At 42.6% G+C, this 22,656-nt stretch overlaps 1 long non-coding RNA gene across 4 annotated transcripts in view; it reads right to left on the bottom strand.

The window, feature by feature from the left end:
• LOC135178708 (uncharacterized) overlaps positions 1 to 22,656 on the bottom strand; it is a 210,654-nt gene that overhangs the window by 73,171 nt on the left and 114,827 nt on the right. For all 4 annotated transcript variants that reach the window (XR_010303699.1, XR_010303697.1, XR_010303698.1 and 1 more), the window contains exon 3: positions 10,161 to 10,324. This is a non-coding gene — a long non-coding RNA (uncharacterized LOC135178708). The remainder of the gene's footprint in view (positions 1 to 10,160; positions 10,325 to 22,656) is intronic.

Genomic DNA, 22,656 nt, shown 5'->3' with positions numbered 1-22,656 from the left:
ATTTGGATAAAAATTCTGAAGTAAAACTCAGGGGGAGGTATTTGGCTATTTATTAAAAATTGCTCCTAGCCCTTTCTCTTTAAAAGGTGAGAAACAGCAAAGGTTTAAAAAAACCTAAAGTGGAAATGGAAAACTATTCTGTTTTCTGTGTCCAAGTGATTTACACACTGAGATACTGCAAGAGATGAGTGTGAGAGGGATAATTCCCCAACACGTCTTCTTCCTTTGGCAGCCTGGCAATGAAATGAGTTAAATTGTTCGTGCTCACTGCGGGGCACTTGGACTTGATGACCTTTAAAGGTCTCTTCCAACCTAAATCATTCTATGATTCCATGAAATCATCTCAACCCTCTGAGGATGACCTCCAGAGAAAACTCAGCATCTCCTACAGTTTGGGCAGTTCTCAGTAGCTGTGCACTGGCCACCCTAATTTCACAGGACTTCTTTAGTATGTTGGCTGTGTTGAACTCCTTTAGACATCCAGCCAAACACCCTGTACCTGCAGTACACAGCTCATGCTCACATCTCTCCACAGTACTCAGTACAGGCATATCTTCACTATAACCTTGCAGTGTCTAAAAGCCTAGACAACCTGCAGAGGCTCTGCATGCTAATGCAAGGGCCTGCTTCCCAAACACCAGGCACTGTAGAGCCTACATCCTTTTTAAGATGCAATGCAAAGATGAATGATTAATGGCAAATCCAAGCCATGCTCAAGATTCTGCTGACACACATACTCCTCCCAGTCTTCTGCACAGAGTGTGGCTTGAATGTAGGAAAGGGTCTTGCCCACTGCTGCACAGGGTCTGCACTCCTGTAACACTAATGCAATGTATGCAAAGAGTATAGCAGACAAAAACGTGCCTAAGTGCAGCACACTGAGCAGCTGATGGCTTCATGCGGTCCTGTTATCAGGCTCAGCAAGAATCACTTCTTTGACTTTCAGCAACAAAACCCACTTGGCCATTGACACCTGAGCTAAAGGAGAGGCTCACATCACTATCAACTGAGAGCTTTCCTTGTCCGTGTTGGCACAGGTTCGGCACTAGTGAGAGTCAGCACTCTGCTAACATCACATCATTTGGTAGACATTTTTTGAGCATTTAGGACTGGCAACACTTAGAGTCAAGAACTGGCTGGATGGCAGAGTCCAGAGAGTGGTGGTGAATGATTCCACGTCCAGTTGGCAGCCAGTCACTAGTGGTGTTCCTCAAGGATCAGTGCTGGGCCCAGTCCTGTTCAATATCTTTATTGATGATCTGGACCAGGAGATTGAGTCCAGTATCAGTAAGTGTGCAGATGACACCAAGCTAGGAGCAGCTGTTGATCTGTTGGAAGGTAGGAGAGCCCTGCAGAGGGACCTAGACAGGCTGGATGGGTGGGCAGAGGCCAATGGGATGAGATTTAACAAGGCCAAGTGCAGGGTTCTGCACTTCGGCCACAATAACCCCAAGCAGTGCTACAGGCTGGGGACAGAGTGGCTGGAAAGCAGCCAGGAAGAAAGGGACCTGGGAGTACTGGTAGAAAGTAGGCTGAAGATGAGCCAGCAGGTAGTAAAGAAGTTTGACATCAGTTTCAAAAAGCAAGTATTCATGGTAGAGCTACATGGAGCCTTACATTGGCAGATAGAGACAATGAAATGGCATTTTGGAATGATAACTGTGCTAGTTTGGGTGTTCCCTGCTCCCCCCCACCCAACTTTGGAAATCACCAGAAACCTGAGTCCCCAGGAGGGGCTCCCAATTGCGCCTTCACCTTCGCCCTACTCCTCTCAACCTTACCCCAGTCCCAAGGAAGAATGGAGGTTCGGCCAGGGGGTTAGGAAGCAAACTGGATTAGCAGAGAAACAGCAGAGAGGTTAGAGAGTAAGATGCATCTGGGAGCTCCCCAGCAGGAGAAAGTAGAGTGCATTATCTGTTTGGATTCTTATTCTTATATCTCTCAGCAAGCCCGTGAGGGAAGTAGCCATCACCATTGTTTTCCTTCCACAGCCTGTAATCTAGCTCTCACCAAAACATTCTAGGTAGGCTCAAACTAGCACAATAAGCCACATGCTTTCTCCAAAGCAAACATCCCAGTGAAAGTGCACCTTGTGTTTAGATGTTTGGCTGAAAAGAAAAAATTATCTTCTCCCTTGTCAGAACTTTTTAGTACAGTGTTACATAAAAATCACATGGAAGAATCTTCCTGGTGGCCTAGTAGTAAATTGTAGGAAGCCTGGTTTAAATGGTATTTTGCTGTGTGTGTTTCTAGGTACTGCTTGTACATTTTTCTTCCAAATGGCATTTCTCCACCTTTTTCTATTTTCTACAAATGATTTTGCCCTCAGAATGAAGTGAGACCATTCATTTGTTTATAAAGTTTCAGGCTTATCACGTGAAATTAAGCACCAGAATGCTCAGTAATTAGAAATCACCTCACCCTGGAAAATGGGATAATGACAGAGTCCTTGAAATCAATGAAGGTTAAAGCTGCATGTTTATAATAACATTTCTACAAACCCAAGATAAGATGTTGATTAGGATATTATATCAACTACATAACAATTAAAAAGTTATATTTAATCCTGGAGGGAAAGTTTATTTTGAGCACTGCATGACCTCACAAGTTTATCTAGCAAATAAGCCTCCAAAGATAATGAATACTGTACTTTGTTCAAACTTGTCCTGTGTCCACACTCTTCTAATAGAGATATTAGCTACATGTGAGGTGTTTCTGAAAACAAAAACCAGGAATATGTCAGTTAAAGTACAGACCACTGTTCCAAATCATGGAATCATAGAATGGTTTAGGTTGGGAGGGACCTCAAAGATCATCCAATTCCAATCCCCCGCCACAGGCAGGGACACCTCCCACAAGAACAGGTTGCTCAAGGCCTCATCCAACCTAGCTTTGAACATCTGCAGGGAGAGAGCATCCACTACCTTCCTGGGCAACCTGTTCCAGTGTCTCTCCACCCTCACTGGAAAGAACCCTTTCCTACCATTTAGTTTGAATCTCCCTTCTGCCACTTTAAATCCATTACCTCTTGTCCTGTCACTACAAGATCTTGTAATGGTCTCTCCCCAGCCTTCCTGGAGGTCCCCTTCAGATACTGGAAGGCTTCTATAAGGTCTCCTCAAAGCCTTCCCTTCTCCAGGCTCAAGAGCCCAAGCTCTTGTAGCCTGTCCTCATAGCAGAGGTGGTCCAGCCCTCTGATCATCTTCCTAACAGTTCACTCTAACAGTTCAATGTCCTTGTGGTGGGGACTCCAGAACTGCAGACAGTACTCCAAGTGGGGTCTGAGGAGAGCAGATTAAAGGGGGGGAATCACCTCCCTTCCCCTGCTGGCCACACTTCTCTTGATGCAGCCTAGGACACGGTTGCCTGTCTGGGCTGCACATGCACACTGCCAGCTCATGTTGAGCTTTTCATTCAGCCAGACCCCCAGGTCCTTTTCCTCAGGGCTGCTCTCCAGCCATTCACCACCTAATCTGTATCTCTGCATGGGATTATGTCAACCCAGGTGCAGGACCTTACACTTGCCCTTGTTGAATTTCAAGAGGTTAATATAATAGTTATAAATCATGCATAAGTCAGTTTTGGATCTATTGATTGTTAAAGCAAATAGATCTCTCCCCCCCTTGTCCTGTCTGACTGAGAGGCTAAAACCTTTTTAACAACCAAAGGCTATGAGAAAATGTAGAGGAATCTGGGCAGCTTCATCCCTGGCATCTTCTCCCAGAGAAACCTGACATATATAATCCCCTGTAGTGACAAAAACACAGATGAAGACTTATGTTTTCTAGAGCATCAGATAGTGTCTGTTTCCTACCAAGATACAATTACCCATATCAGCTTTAGTATATTAATCTCTAGTCATCATCAGAACTTGCATTTAGTCATTACTGAACAACACAACAGAAATAGTAGTCACCAGGAGATTAAAAAGAAACAACCAGCACCAAATGTACACCTTTTGCTTCCCAGGCTTGTGAAAGGATTGCTCATGCTTCCTCACCGGAGTTTTGCAAGGCTGTACTCCCATCGGTCCATACCCCATGGACCTTGCTTAATTTCAGCTTAAGCAGCAGGCTTCAATGGCAAGAACAGTTTTATTCTGCTTTACTCTGGAAGGATCAAACTTTTCTGATGTCAGAGGGCTTTCACAAATAGTCCAGAATGTCCCAATTTAGAGGAAGTTAGTGGCCTGCAATTGTCTCACCCCTTTGCCTCCATACAGGGGAAGACAAGAGATTTTCTCTATACTCAAAATAAAGCTTGTACCTTGAAATAAAATCCAGCTCCTGAAAGTCAGTGTTGTGAGTTAATGTGGCAATACCTTAGGCAATAATGTTTCATTTCTGATTGGTACATGAATCCTAAAGATCACTTCGTACGATTGAGAAGGTATTTTGAAAGCTGTTAGGAAAAACAAGCGGTTTCCATAGGTAAACTAGACAACCTTTAAACCTCTAAAAGAATCTACCTGGCATTAGTTCTCCACCCTGATGAAAGGCATCCACCCAGGGTAACACTTGCAAGTGAGCTTAAGTTTTCTAATTAAACAGTATAGCAAGTTATCTCCACGTAAACTTGGCAGAACTTAAAACGCTAAGGGGAAGTGAACCATTAGTAGCAACAAACACAGGAAAGGAGACCTTATTGCTATCTACATCTACCTGAAAGGAGGCTGTAGCCAGGTAGGAGTTGGTCTCTTCTCCCAGGCAATCAGTGACAGAAGAGGACAATCTCAAGCTGTGCCAGGGAAGGTTTAGGCTGGACATTAGGAATAAATTCTTCACAGAAAGCATGACTGGCCATTGGAATGTGCTGCCCAGGGTGGTGGTGGAGTCATCATCCCTGGAGATGTTTAAAAGGAGATTGGATGAGTCAGTGCCATGGTCTATTTAGTTAGAAGGTGCTAGGTGATAGGTTAGATCTCAAAGGTCTTTTCCAAGCTGGTTAATTCTGTGATTCTGTGAAGTGTTGAGTGCTACAGATCCACGACCCAGTGGAACTGTTAGAAAAGAACATGCTATAGACTAATTATGATGAGAAAGGCTAAGTGATTGCTCTTTCCAGTTCAGCAAGACTGTTATTATGCTTTGTTTATGAATTTTAAGCCAGAACTTCTCAGTGCTTCTAAAGTGAGAGTAGCTCTACACTTGTAGCTAGACATAGGGAAACTTTCTATACTCTGCATGTTTCTATGCCAGAGACTAAATAACCAAACATTCCTTTCTTAAGCATATTGTGTGGATGGTTTGTGGTGGTTTCGGTGTTACCCACCCCACACACTTTGGAAATCACCCAGACTAAACTCAGCTGGCTCTGGAAATGTCAATGAAGCTTATATTTACAGCTTAGCAGAATATACAAGCAGATATTTACAGTGCATACAGTTATAGACAGAAATAGACAAGTTAAAAGGGAATACAGAAACACAACAGCCCTCCCAGAAACCTGAGTCCCCAGGAGGGGCTCCCAACCACCCTTCCTCCTTCTCCCACCCCTCTACATTACCCCAGACATTGCCTTCTGCCCCAAGGAAGAGTGGAGATCGACTAGGGGGGTTGGAAGCAGGTGGATTAATCAGAGAGACAGAGGGTGAGGTTAGAGAGAAACGCAGCTCAGAGCTCAGGCTCTGTTCAAACTCTCTTATCTATGTTTTTACTCTTGTTCTTATACATCTCAGTAAGCCTGTGAGTGAAGTAGACATCACCATTTCTTTCTCTATCACAGCCTGCGACCTAATCCTTCTCACCAAAACATTCTAGCTAGCTTCAAACTAGCACAAGGTTATGCTGTTTAAACAACAGCTTTAGACCCAAAGAGATAAAATCAAAACAAAACACATTTGCTATTTTTCCCCCCTTAGTGTTAGTATCTGGATAATAACAAACTTCATTCTCTCAAATGAGGGAAAAGCAGTAGGCTTCTTCCTTGTTTTTGTTTTTTTTTGCTGCTTTAGTTGGGTAGTAAGTTGGTATCATTAATTGTATTAGTGTTTCTGTCAGCACCCACATTAAATATGTTTCTTTATGGGAGTAACCACATTCCAGCCTACTCTGGACATCTATACTTATCTCTTTCATCACATCCAGATTCAAATCCAGCCACCACCTGGATTCCTGCAGGGTTCAGTTAGTGAAATGATCAGAATATTTCTCCTTCATATAACAAATCAAAAATTAACTGAAGTTTATCTTTAGAAAGAACAGCCAGGTAACCACAGGCATTTTCTTCTGGTCCTTCTGTCTTTCTACATTACAACAGATTCCCAAAACCCAGATCAGAATTTGGTACTTCTTGTGCTCTTTTAGTATTAGTTTAAGCTACATTTATTTTCCCTTGGTTTGCAAATTTAGAGTGCCTTGGTGGTGCTGCAGTCCTCTGCACTGTTTTTCCATGTTCTCAAGTGCTGCAAGAGAGTCTCCTGGCATTTTCCTATATATTGCCTGGAGAGTTTAGGGTGAGATTTCCAGATGAGGGTTACATTTTCTAATTTATAGATCCATGGAATGGTTTAGGTTGGAAAAGGCCTTAAAGATCATCTAGTTCAAATCCCCCTGCCATGGTCAAGGGACACCTTCCACTAGATCAGGTCACTTGAGGCCTCATCCAGTCTGACCTTGAACACTTTCAGGGAGGGGGCATCCACAGCCTCTCTGGGCAACCTGTTCCAGTGTCTCACCACCCTCACTGTAAAGAATTTCTTCCTAATATCCAATCTAAATCTGTCCTCCTCTATCTTAAAGCCATTGTTTCTCATCCTTTCACTCCAAGCCCTTGTAAAAAGACCCTTCTTGGTTTTCTTGTACAGACATAGATGTTCGTACAGCCTTTGTTCTGGCCTAAATCTAGGGGAAAGTAAACTGGCTTTAGGGGCAGAGTCTCACAGATGCTAGTAGATATGGCTCCTGCCTGATCTCTGCCCCTCAAGCCTCTGTGAATGTCCCTGAATACAGCCATTCTAAAACCAGAAACCACCCAAGCATAGCTGGGATGCAGCCCCATGGTCTGAGCAGAGAAGTATTAAAAAATGTAGATCTGCAGCTGAAAATGTGGGCTTCATTTCTGCAGAGCTCTGGCCAGGAACTTTACAAGGAGACTCCTCATCAATAAATTCTCAGTGCTGTCTTGTTCTTGGTGAGGAGGAAACAAGGGGTACTCCATCTTGTCTGGCTGCCATGTTCTTTCCTATCTGTTACAAAGGGGAATTTAATGAATGCCCTAACTACAGGTTCAGACAGTATCCAAAGGCTTTCAAGGAATTCTATTACTGGCTTGTCAGCCACTGAAACTTCTGATTCTTCCCAGGCTTCAGAGTGCTGGGGAAGGGAGGCAGACAATCTCTGACCTGGTCCTGTTGTATGATCTGTGTATCTCCGGGACTTCCCCTCTTGTCAGGAGACTTTCAGGTGCAGGCAGGATATCTTGCCATGTGCAGTCTCAGCAGGATGTCACACTGGCCATGCAGGCCAATCGCATTGAGACATTTAGAGCCTGTCCCTGGTAAACTCATGACAGTGGAGTTTCCAGGCAAACAATAAGGCAGTAAGCAATGGCAGCAGGCAACAGCAGGCACGAATACAGTGGCAGAGCACGCATCGTGTTTATCTGCACATCTCTTTTATCAATGTGGGCCAAGACTAATTGCCCTTTGGACACAGAACAGCCAATCAGAATGGTAGTTATCCAAGCCTGACCATGTTAGGTGAAACCATAGGCTTACTTTACCCAAATTTGGCAAAAGCATAGACCTTGTACAAGGCAGGTGCAAGCTAAGCCTGTGTACCTTTTTTACTACAGAAAAGCACAGCTGGGCAAGCCAGTGCATATATAAGCATATATATATATTTCTGGCCCATCAGGCCTACCACAAGACCATCTAGAATCATAGAATCAGCCAGGTTGGAAGAGACCTCAAAGATCATCCAGTCCAACCTATCCCCCAGCCCCAGCCAGTCAACTAGATCATGGCATCTACATGAGAATGAAGTCAGTCATCACATACCCAAAAATGCAGATTTTTTTTTCTCTTTCAGTTATTCATATGCTTCAGAATGATCTTGTTTCCAAGTTTACCCAGCAGATCTGACTGGGTTTCTTTTTCTTATCTTTTATTATTACATCAATAAACCTCCCAAAACTGATTTTAGCAGCATTTTGGGCAGGGTACTCTTTTCTTTTGGTTTTGGTTGTTTGTTTGTTTTTTCCCCTTCTGGCAAATAGTGATGGTTTCTGCTGAAACAGAGTGACACTGACACAATCTCACCTAATCAGTCTGAAAACACTGTTTGTCTTGCTTTTAGAGTACAATCCTGTTTGCAGAGCTATGAGTAACAGGAACCATTAGGACAAAATTGTATTAACTCCTGTGTAAGATGTTAATTTGGCACTGAGATCAATAACTTCAGTGAAGTGCACCTTTGCAAAAATAATCTGATTCAGAGACATTAAGCAATGGGGAAGTTATTTTATCATTCTGCAAAGTGAGTAAAAAAATAAATTACTTGGAGTCTTAGAAGTATATTTGCACTTGAGTGTTGTAGGCTCCAGATATTAGCTGTAGCTTTGGCTTTGGCTTTGTGTTCTTTATTAAAGAGCATTGTGGGATCAGATCTCCCCTTTTTCTGCAGGTAAGAGTTCTGTTCAGACCCTGATCTTGATGCCTTATACACACCATATACACATCATACACACCAATACAGCAGCTCAAAGTCTAGTTTTGCGTTTCACAAAAGGCTATTACTGAGTTTTATGCTGTTATATTAAAAATATCTGTTGGGGTTTGGAAGGTACCTCCATAGATCACTGAGTCCTACCTCCCTGCCAAAGCAAGATCCCTCAGGGCACACATCCAGGTGGATTTTGAAAGTCTCCAGAGAAGGAGATTCCACAACCTCTTTGGGCAGCCTGCTCCACGGCTCTGTCACTCTCACTGTAAAGCACTGTCTCCTCATGTTGATGTGGAACCTCTTCTGTTCTAGCTTATATCCTTTGTTCCTTGTCCTATCACTGGGCACCATTAAAAAGAAACCAACGTCTTCACCCCTCAGACATTTATAGACATTGATAAGATCCCCCCGTCAGCCTTCTCTTCTCCAGACTAAACAGCCCTGGGGCTCTCAGTCTTTCTTCATAGGAGACGTTCAAGTCCTGCAATCCCCTCGTAGCTCTCCATTGAACTCTCTCTCCATTGGACTCTCTCCACTTAAACAACTCAGTTATTTCAAAATTATCAGCCACAACTGTTAGCCACAATCACACAATGACACCCAAAGCACCTCCAGAAGGTTATTGCATATAGCTTGCTTGCTGATTTTGGTTTTGCAAGACAGACACTGTCAAAAGTCTTTGATTCAGGCCAGGCACAGCCATGACAGGCTTGAAACAAGGGTGTAAACTCTGTAATTGTGAAGCTCTACAAGCTATTAAAATTCTAGCTGAAAGGCAAAATTAAGCACATGTTTAACTTTAAACATTTCAGTAGACTCGGTGAAGTGAGGTCTAAAACTCCCTACTTATAATGGACACCATAATTTAACTCTAAACTCAGAACCACTGTGAATGAGCTAATGCAGAAATCAATGGCAAAATCTAATGAAAAGCAAAACCATTTGAAGCTTCAATTTTTCTTTGGTTTCCTTTGACTATAATTATGCCCTTTTAGCACTGTTTCTCCTCAGCCCTGTCCGCCTACTATGTCATAATTATAAACCAACATTTTAGAACACTAATTAAGAACATATTCAGAGCAAGAATAGTGGATGGGTGGACACAGAGAAAGTGTTCATGTAGAAGAGAGGAAACTCATACCCACAAAAAATAAATAAAAAGAGAAGGGGAAAAGGAAGGGGGAAAAAACAAAGGAAGGGGGGAAGGGGAAAGGAAAGGACAAAAAAATGGCAGCTTGCTCTGTGTGCTAGTAAATAAATGTAGACTGAAAATTACATTCTTGGATGTATATCCACAGCCTTTTTTGTCAGCACTGCACCACTATTACTGTCACATGACTGAGCACTAAATGTATTTCTTGGAGTTTAGAAAATTTTATGTAGGCATCTAGGAAAAAATATTAAGCAACCCCTTAGAACTTCACCCATAAAAGTACAGCTATATCTGGTTGTGCAGAATAATGAGGTATTAAAGTATCCCTGGAAATGCCTGTTTACCTGCTAAATGGATCTGTGCAGTCCTGAGTGTGGATACAAATCCTCCAGGAGTAGCTTTTCAGGCAGCATTTTGGGCGACGTTCAATAATAGCACCGCGTGGCTGGGCGGAAGTCTGGCTGCACCAAGGAGGTTTAAGAGTTGCAGGAGCCTGACTGCAGTTTTCCTGTGGTAAAGAACCAAAATGTATAGTGTTAAAAAAAAACCACTGTAGCTAGCCAGTACATCTTAATCATTCTAACCAGCACAGCTATTGCCAAGTAATTCTGCTGGAAAACAAAAGAGTAGTCTTTCAGTTACCTTGAAGAACATTCGCTCTGAAGTTTTACTCACGTACACAGCCACTCGTATCCAGGTATGTTGATTTGCTAACATGACATGAGATCATGCAGTTATTAAGATTTGGTTAATGGAAATATAAAAAACATGATGAAGAGAAGTGCCATCCACCCTTCAGGAAATGAAGAGCAACCCCATTTGATCCTATTTGATTCCAAGTCCTTTCTTAACTTGTTCAAAAATACAACATGCCATATTAGAATCATAGAATCAACCAGGTTGGAAGAGACCTCCAAGGTCATCCAGTCCTACCTATCCCCCAGCCCTATCCAGTCAACCAGACCATGGCACTAAGTGCCATGTAATCCAGAGCATTTCAGTTCAGATTTAGAGGTGGAAACCAGCATTTCAATGAAGTACAGGTGACTGGGAAAATACCCAAAAATGAAGAATCACAGACAATGGAAAAACGGCATCTCTCTGTTCGACCTCAACAAAGCCAAGTAACAGGCACTGCAAAAGCATTACTGTTATTTGAAACACTTTTCAAATCTCCAAACCAATTTCATAGCCACCATCACAGATTTAGTACCTATAACAATATGAAGTGGAAGGTCAATACTTAGTGCATTATGTGTGAGAGATTACGAGCGTGACCAGGCTAATCTATGATTTTTAGGGATCTATGTATAAAAGAGTAAATATGGAAGGCAGTGCCACCAGGAGACATCCATGCAAAGAAGAGCATGCTATAAAAGGTGTCCAAATGTTCCCTGAGCAAGCACTGGAGCTTAGGATTAGCAGTTTGCCTACCTGCTAGAGCTGTGAGCTATAGAAAACCCTTCCACCTAGTTCCTTTAGGTTGCTTTAAATTACTGCTGCAGCTGAAATAGCAAAATAATTTGAGCTGGAGCAGTGTCCTGAGCTGGATTTAAAGCACAGAAGCAGTTTTACTTTAGACTCATTGATGAGTATATTCTCCCTAAGGCAACAACATCTATAGGTTCAGCAGAGTAGTAGACTTACTGCCTGCTATTCTAGCTAAACAGTCCAGTCCTAAGATTCCCAAGGAATGCCACATGAAACAGAAGAGGCCCTTGCAATAAAGACACAACTCTCCTTACTGACACTTGGCATTTCAACACTGCACTGATAAGTTCACATTCATTTTACAAGAACTGAGATTGTCTGGAGCAAGTGATGGTTTTGAGTCCCAGAAGTTTTGATGCCCACTCTGCAAGGCCTTTCTGAATGTCCATTTCTTGAAAAGCAGCCACTTGGAAAATGATGGAAGCTAAGGAACCAAAACCACAAGTATCTTAGAACTTCAGACAGCCACACTTTATTTTGTTTCTAATGCAGAGTGCCAAAGATAAAGCTTTTCTGTGTTCACAAGCACATTTTCTTTTGGCAGATATATTGTCAGTAAACTTTTTTTAGTATGCTAAGCCTGGCTCTGGAGAGCATGTGGAACATAGAAATTAGTAAAACAAACCACCTTGACTTGCTACAAGCTGTACTAAGTACAGCAGCAAGTTACACAACTGAGAAAACACAGAGTGGCTCTGTTATATTTCCAGGCTCTTTGCAGGAGACACCAAGGAACTCAATTTGAAGTTAGATATCTGGTACTCAGTCTTATTGGTGGATAAAATGTTTAATTCCTTGATTTCAGACTATTCACGAGCAACCAGTATGCCACAAGAACATTTTGATCAAACATTTGGCACCCTCAACAGCAAGCTGCTCCCTGATTGTAGCAAGTTCTTAGAAAACTAGAGTCTTGATGTTTGCACTCACAGTTCCCAATTTAATTGCTGTAATGGTTCTGCAATTGGTGCTTTAAACATCTGCTTTGACTAGCACTGATTGCCTAGCTCGTAATCCCACTGGATAAACACAATTGGCTCAAATATGAAAGGACTTGGTGTCACAGAAGATGAAGGACATAAAATATCCCCCATCAAACTTGTTGAGAGGTTTCTACAATAAAAGTCCAAGGATCATATTCACCAGGGCTGGCACAGGAAGTCACATCTGACAGCTCCAAGGCCAAATTCAGCTCTGAGAAGGGATTCAGTTGTGACTGTGCTTTCCCCACTTTCCCATCCACTGTTTCCCACTTGCCAGCAAATGGTTTGCTCAGACAAGGAACACATCCAACCAATGTGTCCTCTGGCAGCTTTCACAGTATCCAGTATCACCAAGGTTGGAAGAGACCTCATAGGTCATCAAGTCCAACTCTTTACCACAGAGCTCAAGGCTAGACCATGGCACTAAGTGCCACGTCCAATCCTGCCTTGAACAGCTCCAGGGATGGCGACTCCACCACCTCCCCGGGCAGCCCATTCCAGTGTCCAATGACTCTCTCAGTGAAGAACTTTCTCCTCACCTCCAGCCTAAATTTCCCCTGGCGTAGCTTGAGGCTGTGTCCTCTTGTTCTGGTGCTGGCCACCTGAGAGAAGACAGCAACCTCCTCCTGGCCACAACCACCTTTCAGGTAGTTGTAGACAGCAATGAGGTCACCCCTGAGCCTCCTCTTCTCCAGGCTAAACAATCCCAGCTCCCTCAGCCTCTCCTCGTAGGGCTGTGCTCAAGGCCTCTCATCAGCCTCGTCGGCCTTCTCTGGACACGCTCAAGCATCTCAATGTCCCTCCTAAACTGGGGAGCCCAGAACTGAACACACTGTTCCTTCTCACATCTGCAGCAGCAGCTTCTCAGCTTAACGTTTCTCAACACCATTTCCACCTTTTTACCTTCTACCTTCCCTCCATTTCAAGACTTCCAGTAAGAACGTGACTCCAGGTAGATGGTGAAAAGATGAAAAACAATGAAATTATTTTGCTGTACAGCAATAAACCACAATTTTCTCATGTATAACTCTTCAAACATGCAAGTAAAGTAGAACAATTTGAAATCAGGATCTTTTCTTTCTTCCCTCTCTCTCCATTGTGTTTTATTGATAGGTGAAAGGCCAATTTAGTCTCAAGGGTGTTCCACATCCACCCCAACTATTTCATTTCAATAAATAACCTTGCTGTGAATACATTTTAATTAGTGATTTTGAACTTGGGATTGCACAGTTGTAATAGAGTAGGCATGAGGATCTATTGAAATAGTACAAAAAAAGGCATAATTATTTTCAAAAGCTCTGTTGGAATAATGCAGGTAAAAAAAAAATCCCCTGCTGGCATCTGTTTTCTGTGTCCAAAGTATCATTAGCACTTCACATTCTCTCTGTACAAAAAGGTAGGAGCTTGGACTTCAGGTTGTGCAGAATGCCCCCCACTTCCCAACTCCTGGAGGCTTTTCATTCTTTGTTTGCTGAGATCATTGTAATAAAGACACAATTTTTTACTCCATTTGATAATTTTGGTCCAACTGACTGAAAGATAATACAAAGAAAAATAGAAACAAAACCATGAGATTCAGAAGGATTGTCCTAACTTTATGGGTCTGATCTGGGATGTTTTCCTGCAGTGTGGAATAAAATGAAGCAGGGCCTAGAAGAAAAACTCAAAACCTTGTCATATGTGTAACTTAAAGGCAAGCTGACAGAGGAGGAGTGAAAGAAAAATCATTAAGAACCAGAAGCTCATTTCAGAATCAATTCCAAACTCACAAAACAAAAGTTTGGTAATACCAAGCTGTGTGGTTTGGCTGAAAAGACTCAGGGCTGGGATGCCATCCAGAGGGACCTAGGCAGACCAGACAAGTGGGTTCAGGAGAACCATATGAGGCAAAGCGCAAGGTCCTGCACCTGGGTCAGGGCCATCTTCACTGTCAATCCAAGCTGGGGGATAGTGAGATTGAAAGCAGACCTGCAGGAAAGAATTTGGGGGTGCTGGTGGACAAGAAGCTGGACATAAGTCATCAGTGGGCACTTGTAACCCAGAAGTCCAGTGGCACCCTGTAATGCAGCAAAAGATGCAAGGCTAGCAGGCCAAGAGGTGTGATTCTGACACTTTGCTCTGCTCTAGGGAGACCTCACCTGAAGTACTGTGTTTACCTCTGGACACATCAACACAGTAAGGACATGAACCTGCTGGTCTGGGTCCAGAAAATGGCCACAAAGATGATCAGATGGATAGAGTATCTCTGCTTCAAAATCAGTCTGGGAGAGTTGGGGAAGAAAAGAAGGGTCTAGGGAAACTTAATCTTAAGGGGATCTACAGGAAGGCTGGGGAGTGGTACATGGCAACAGGATGAAGGCAGTGGTTTGAATCTGGAATAGGGTGGATTTAGCATGGTTATGAGGAAGAAGTTCTTCACAGTGAGAGTAGTGAAATACTGGAATAGGTTGCCCAGAGATGTGATGGAGGCCTCATCCCTGGAGATATTCAAGGTCAAATTTGATGGGGCCCTGGCCAATTTGATCTGGTTGGGTATGTCCCTGCTCATTGCAGGGGGGCTAGACAAGATGATTTTCAAGGGTTCCTTCCAGCCCAATGCATTCTATGACACTAGATGCTGGGCCTCAGCCTAGAGAAACACAGTGTAAAATTAAAGAGGGTGACAATGCATAATGTGATCAGATCAGGCACTGGTTACATTTCCTAGCAATGCTGCTCCATTGATTTGCCCGTGGCTCTCAGGACACACACTGTGGCACAGAACAAGAAGAATGATAAAGGCCAAATGGATTTTTAAACACCACATTAAGCTGTGTTTGATGTGCGAGTTGCCTTCAAGGCCTTTTTTTTTTCCCCCTCAAGAACTGCCAGAAATTCACTGACATGTCAATGAAAACAAGAAAATGTTCTTAAAATGTAGGCAATTTACACCTACTTACAGTGACTATAGTTAAGGAACATGCACAGAGAAGCTGTCATAGCTGCTCCCTTCAACTCCCTCAGAATGTCGATGTGGACATCTTGGCAAGCTTTCTGACCTGTACACAGTCTGAACGAGTAGGCTGCCTTCAGCTGTCGTATGTGCTGGCATCTCAGCCAAGCTTTTCAGCCCAGGGAAGAGCAACCCATCAGCAAAGGATGAGGGAAAGAGTAATAGGATCTTAGCATCACTCAGTTTGGAAAGAGTAATAAGATCTTGGCATCACTCAGTCTACCTGTAGAAAAGAAAATGATGTGGTTCTCCCAGACTGCTCCTTGCTTCTGGGAAAGGTTTGATGGTAGGAACAAATGGTGAGAGCATGACTTTGTGTTCCCTTCTCCCTTTGAATTTTGTCCTCTCAGATTTATGTCCAGTTCTGTGTCCCTCGCTACAAGAAAGACACTGGGTTGCTGGAATATGTCCAGAGAAGAGCAGCAAAAATGGTGAAAGGTCTAGAGAACAGGTCTGGTGAGGAGCAGCTGAAGGAACTGTGACTCTTTCGTCAGGAAATGAGGCTGAGTGGAGACCTCGTTGCTCTCCACAGCTGCCTGAGAGGAGTTTGGAGTGAGAAGGGAGTTGGTCTTTTCACCCTACTATCAAGCAACAGAATGAGAGGAAATGACCTTAAATCATGCCAGGGAAGGTTTAAGTTGCATATTAGGAAAAATTTCTTCACTGAAAGAGTGTTAAGGCATAGGATAGGTTGTCCAGGGATGTGCTGTAGTCACCATTCCTGGAGGTCTTCAAGAAACCTGTGAACATGGTGACATGGTGTTAGGGCCATTGCAGTGTTAGGTTGATGGTTAGACTTGATGATCTTAAAGGCATTTTCCAACCAAAACAATTGTGTGATTCCGTGATTCTACATGTACAGATTGTGAATTGCTGTTTTGGGGCTGTGCTAGGAATACCTTGCCTTAGCATGTTTTGATTCAGGCAGGAAAACTGATCCTTGGATTCTATCCATCTAGGATTAAGAGAGGAAGTAGCTGCAACTTTTTGCTTCAGTCTGTGTCTAAGTTCCAACCATTCTCTGACACAAATACCAAAGTCTCAATCTTGAGCGTGACGGAAGTTCAGAGGGGGAAATTTGCTGCCTGTGCAGCTGTGCTTGCAGCTGTTGTGCTATGGAGTCCTCAGGCTCTGCTCAGCCACGGGCTTGGAGTGGCAGCTGCCGCTTAATGTGGTGTGGTAGCATCACTGAGAGTGCAGCTGTCTGTAGTAATGCTTTAGCCAGTGGCGTGGTTCTTTTGTCACAGAGATACTGTGCTGATAGCTCTTGCAAAGTACCTCACAATAGTCAATGGGAGAGAAAAGCTTATGGTCTCAAAACAAATTCCTAGGGAAAGCAATGAAATGGAAGCATTGATATTCCATTTGAAATTGCACGAGTTCAGAAAACGAGACTTAAACCCCTGTAAAATCACAGCTTACAAAAGCGATTTACTGCATCTGGCAGGCTGTTAAATGCCTAGCTCACCAAAAGGGCTTGCCAGCACCCTTGCACACACAGCCTCTTGCAATGCAGACCCAGCTTCCACCTTACACATCTCTTCTTTCTAGTCCATCATTTCACAATTTCTCATGACCATTTCTTCAGTTTCTTCATTCTCAAACACTGGTGTCTCCAAACAAGAGGAGCCTGGCTTCCAGGGAAGGATGTAGCCTCCTCAGGCAATCACAACAGCATCCCCCCCTCCCTCCCTGGGGCAGCACTTTGCTGCTAATTAATTACCTGCACATTGCTCCAGGCAGGAAGGCACTTTCATCAAGAGCACCAAACAATGAGCAATTTTGTTCCCAGAGAAACCTCAAGGTATAATTATACACAGAGAGTACCACAGAACCATAGAATTGTTCTGGTTGAAAGAGACCTCTAAAATCATCAAGCCCAACTATCAGCCCGACACCACTGCGGCCATTAAATTGTCACAGGGTTCCATGTCTACACATTTCTTCAAGACCTCCAGAGATGGTGACTCCAACACCTCCCTGGGCAGGTTGTTCCAGTATCTGATCACTCTTGCAGCAAAGACTTCTTTTTCGCAATCTCCAATGTAAATCTTCCCTGACTCAACTGGAGGCCATTTCCTTTCATTCTGCCACCTGATACTAGGCAGAAGAGGCCAAACTCCACCTCACTACAGCCTTCTTTCAGACAAATTGTGGAGAGCAGTAAGGTCTCCTGTCTGATTGCATCAATTTTAAGAGCTTTGGGCAAGGGGAAAGAAGGCTGGAAATATGAGGACTGAATGTTCAGATAGCAATCAGGTCACTTGAAACACAGCAGCCCTACAACCATGGGAAAAGGCATAACTTCAAAAGGAGTTCCAAGTATTAAATGTTTGAAAGAATTTAAAGCTGAGATGTATGTATCTGGGTTTTCCTACAGGATGCTTGGGAAGAAATCTGAGAAACCTGCATAATCCTGAAAGGAATGACTAATAAAGCAACAAGATAGCAGAGAGTTTAAGGACTAGAGATAAGATATAAAGGTCACTGTGCAAGGACTCCACCAATTCTGTATTGCATGCATTTTTGACTACCTAAGTTTCAAAGGGGAGAGAAATCTGTTGATGCTACAAAGTGGTCTGTTTCGTACAGATAAAGCTTACGAACTGCTCTGCATCACCAAGGAAAACAAAGCACAAAAGAAAGTTCTTCTGGGAAAAATAAAGACTGAAATCAAGAACTAAACAGGAAATAACAACATTTATCCACACCTGCTGCCTTGCAGTTGCTGGAAATTGAACATCTTGGATGTGTCTATCTGCACTGGGCAAATAATTGCTGTTTACCGTCCTAGGGTAAAGTCTGAGAAGCACAGGGAGATGCAAATCCTTGGGGTATATTCTTCTTTGTCATAAAGTACAGTCAACAAAGCTCTGATCACTCAGAACACCTGTTGATATGCCTTCTCTAGTAACCAAACCTCTGCTTTCCTCAGATATGGCAATCTTAAAAATAAAAGAGCAGGAAAACTATTCAATTTATTCCATTTATACTGCTGAAAACTGAGTTAGAACAGATCCTTTTTGTCCCACAGAAAAGTGATGTCTGTTAATATCTTGGTAAGGAATTCACCCCTGGGAAGTGTGTGTGCTCCATAAAGCTGTTCAAGAAAAGGCAGAGGGACACGGTGCCTTTTTTCCACCTCCCACTCTTGTCTTCATTTGGCTGACTGTGTTTAGTTAAGAGCAAAAGAGAGAGGCCAAGTTCTATCCCTGCCTGATTTATTCAGTTTTGCAGAGATGAGTACCTAAGGCTGCACACCAGTGTTATGGTCTTGTGTAAAAATTACTCTCTTTCTCCTTGTACCTTATGCAAGGAAGTAGATGGTGGTCCTGTGTGGTTGGATGCAAGGAAGGCAGGTTGGTGAGGCTCTTTCTACGTTAGCACTGCTGTACCTTCTGGCTCTCCAAATCAGGATGCAGAAGAATAATGCAGTCTCTGCCTTAGCCAAATGTAAAGGGAACATTTTTGCATATTTTTTGATATGTGATCTTATCAGCAGACAGCTTTTTCTTTTCAGGAAAATAAATCCCTGTAATTCCCCAGTACAGAAATCTGACAGTACAGAAAGTAATCTTTATGATGGCTAAAAGTCTTTGCACAGCATATATTGCAGCTCACAATAATTATTTATTACTGGGGTTACCATTACTGAGAGTTTAATGCACTTGTGGCCAGTGGGCAGAAAATAAGCAATACCTGGTGACAACAGCAAGAATGCACTTCTTCATGTGGCAACTAACTTTTTTAAGGTGCTTGTCAAGCTGTAATATTTTTCCCCTCCATGCAAGAGTATTAAAATAAAAAACTTTGGATATATAAATCAGAGCAGGGTGAGTTCACTCCTGTGTCAGGAGGAAGCCAAATGAATCCTGCAGATGTTAAAGCTGAAAGGGGCCTCCTAGATCATCTTGTTCTGCCTCCCTTCCCATTGCTATTAACAACTGCTAGTGCCACAGGAGCAGAATCTTAAATAGCAGAAGTATGGAAAAGAAATCCCAGGCTCTCCCCTCTGGTTGCTCATTGGTGCATTAATGTTTCCTATGAAATATGTACTACAGCTTTATTTTCTATACCCTTCTGTTGTTTTTTTTCACTTATACTATCCAATATTAACATCATCAGCTCTGCAGTGATGGTGAACTTTCCATAGCTAAGTTATTCCATGGTAAGGTTGCCCGTCCCCTAACAATGCCTTTTTACCCTGACACATAAAACAAACTCCCTTTTTTCTAGTTTCATCCCATTATATCTTTTAAGTACTCAGTATTTCCAGACCATCTTTAGTGCCACTGCAGTTAGATATCTAAGGACAAGTATGTCCCTTCCTTATTGCTTCAGTGTGGAGGCATGGAAGTGACAGGCTTATGATAAACAGCAACTCTGCTTGATAAACTAAGGAATCACATGGGAGAAGATCTTAAAGATGTGAAGAGAAATCAAAGCCATAATAAGATTTAGGAATCCCATGCACTAGCATGTATGTGTGCACACAGGTGTGCAAACAGGAATGGAAAAGAGAAAGGATTTCCAGCACAACCAATATATTATTCCACTAGAAATCATTAGCTTAAGGTGCTTTCAGAGCAATGAGATGGGTCTATTAGCATGCAATTTTGTTTATTTTCTCTTCACAGAAACAGTAAATCTGGATACAAGGTAAGCCATGTGAGGTGGTCTTTATCCACCTCTGTGCCATTAGGCATTGCATAATAAAGCAATGTCAGGCATTTTGCTTTGTTTCCTGCATTTAGATGCTGAACCCTTAAGCACTGGAAGTTTTCTTGCTTATCTGTATCAGAGCCTGAGCCCATGGCTCTAGGAATGCAGGTCAACATCAGTGCTGCCATATCTTCAGCTATGTTGTGCTTCCTTACCTGGTTGAACCAGGACCAGAGATGCACAAGCATTTGTTAGAGCCTTCAGCTGCTTTCTCTCTAAGTCTTCTTCAGATTCAGCTCCAGCTCATTTCTCCTTACATGGAATTAATTTCACATGTGATTCTCTTTTATTCTTTTTAAATGGCATCTTTATTTTCCCTTAAAAGACTAGTGGAAATACATCCTTGAAAGGAATCTCTCATGACAATTTTATGCTCCTAGCTGACTGCAGTCCCTGGTTTTCCAAGGACTGCTCTTTGTTTCCCATATTTCTTACCTCACCAATATGCTTTTGGGTAACTATAGCCCATTTGCCTGGTATTGAGTTGCTGCTTTCTGAATACCAGAGAACTTGCCTAGTGCTCTACTGGCACATCATCTGAACGCAGCCTATTTTTTCCTATTATGCAAATAATATTTTTACTGAGAGTTTGATCTGTTTTCATGTATATTAAAGGGTAACACAGCTATTACTGTTATCAGTAGCTGCAACTTGCTTATTGCCTGAAAGAAATAATGTTAACACCAGTGGTAGAAGCTTTAGTGAAAGATATTATACATAAAAAAGTGCTGGAAAACCAAAAATGATCCAGTGGGCATGCTAGTTCTAGTTCCTCAGACTAACTGAATTAAATATTGCCAAATCCCAGTTTTTACCCATGATAAGAACTTTACAGGATGGTCTCATTGGCTTTCATTTTAGTTCAGGCCTGAATTTTTGAGTTTTGTTGTTGTTGTTGTTGTTGAATCTTTTCCCAAAAAGACTCTTTTTGCTGTGGTTCAAAGCACCATAAAGTAGGTGCAGAGATGGTAGCATAGCAACCAAAAAAAAGGTAAGTTTTAAACACTGAGAAAATTAGCTTTTTTTTTCCTTCTCCTCCTTCTTTTTTTTTTCCTTCTTTCTAATAGCAAAGCTTTCATGTTCCTATCTTCTTGCTGGGTTTGAAACACCTGTTTCTATTTCAGCTGACTTTCTTTGCTTCATTCTTTCAGTCCAGAACACTGTGCAGCAGCCCTGAATTACAATTAAGCAAGCTTGGGTTCTGTGAATATTCTCTGGCCATCGAAAAATGGTGAGCAGAATTTTGAATGAGGAGGAATTAATTTTGGTTTTCAATTAAATTAGCATTTCCTTGAAATGGAAGTGGGGCTTTGATATAAAGTAGAATTAGTTCCCACAACAGGCAGGAGAATAGACCCACTTTGGGCTGCTGACTCAGGAAAACTTTAGGATCACATCAAATAAATCCAAGCAATAAGCACTGTGATGTTTTTTAAATCTATTTTAAAGCTTGGTGCTCTGTCTGCACAATAAGGTGAACCCTGCCTGGACAGCTGAGGGACTAAGAGTTCAGTGTTTTGGGACACTGTTGACTTGGCCTCTTTACCTGAACTGAGTTTAAGGCTGTGACTCATCTCGGATTTGCATCTTTGTTTTACAAGTTGTTGGTGTCTGGAAAAATGGATGTGAAATGCTGAGTTAAATAGCATCTCCTGCTAGCAACATTTCCTCTGCATGCCTGTGTAGCCTCATAACAAGAAAAGCAATGAGGCATAATCAATGAAGGCTTTTAAACTGTTTCTTCTTAGAATCTTTGTTTAGTTACTCCTGAATCGTTTTGCATTTTCTACTAGGTTTTAATTAGGCTAATTTTTCCTGCTGATATATCAACTTCAACAGACACAAAAGATCATAGAATGGTAGGGGATGGAAGAGACCTCTGGAGAACAAGTCTAGACCCCCTGCCACAGCAGGATCACCCAGGACAGGTCACAGAGGAACACATCCAGATGGGCCTTGAAAGTCTCTAGAAAAAAAGACTCCACAACCTTTCTGGGCAGCCTGCTCCATGGCCCCAGCACCCTCACAACAAAGACATTTTTCCTTCTGTTCAGAAGAAACCTCCTGGGTTCCAGTTTGTGCCTGCTGCCCCTTGTCCTGTTGCTGAGCACCACTGAAAAGAGCCCAACTCCATCCTCACACCCCCCCACACACCTTTTAGCTATCAATGAGCATTGTGAAGATCCCCTCTCAGTCTGCTCATTCCCAGGCTAAACAGCCTCAGGTCTCTCAGCCTTTCCTCTTCATAGAGATGCTCCAACCTCCTCAGCATCTTCTTAGCCCTCTGCAGGACTCTCTCCAGTAGTTCCTTGTTTCTCCTAAACTGAGATGCAGAGAACTGAACACAATACCCCAGATGTGGCCTCACTATCTTTTCCATGAGAACTTCTAAGACACCCTTTACTCTTTAGTTTTCCATTACTAACCCAATTGCTCTTTCAGTTTTCCTCTCCCAATTTCAACTCTGTTAGCAGCATTTCAGCTGTTGCAGAAGCAGTGTTGTAATACTTCACACCAAGCTGTGCAAAGCTCAAGAAAAAGATCATGGATCTTTACAATGGACCTAAAATTCTTATGTCCATGATACAGTGAGATTATCCAAAGCCCAGAGGTTCTGCAGGCTGGCTCTGGTCACACAGAGCAGAGCTCTGA

This window comes from Pogoniulus pusillus, chromosome 10 (genome assembly GCF_015220805.1).
Source record: "Pogoniulus pusillus isolate bPogPus1 chromosome 10, bPogPus1.pri, whole genome shotgun sequence".
Taxonomy (NCBI): domain Eukaryota; kingdom Metazoa; phylum Chordata; class Aves; order Piciformes; family Lybiidae; genus Pogoniulus; species Pogoniulus pusillus.
The sequence above is the reverse complement of the archived record's forward strand: the minus strand, read 5'-3'. Positions and strand labels throughout refer to the sequence as shown.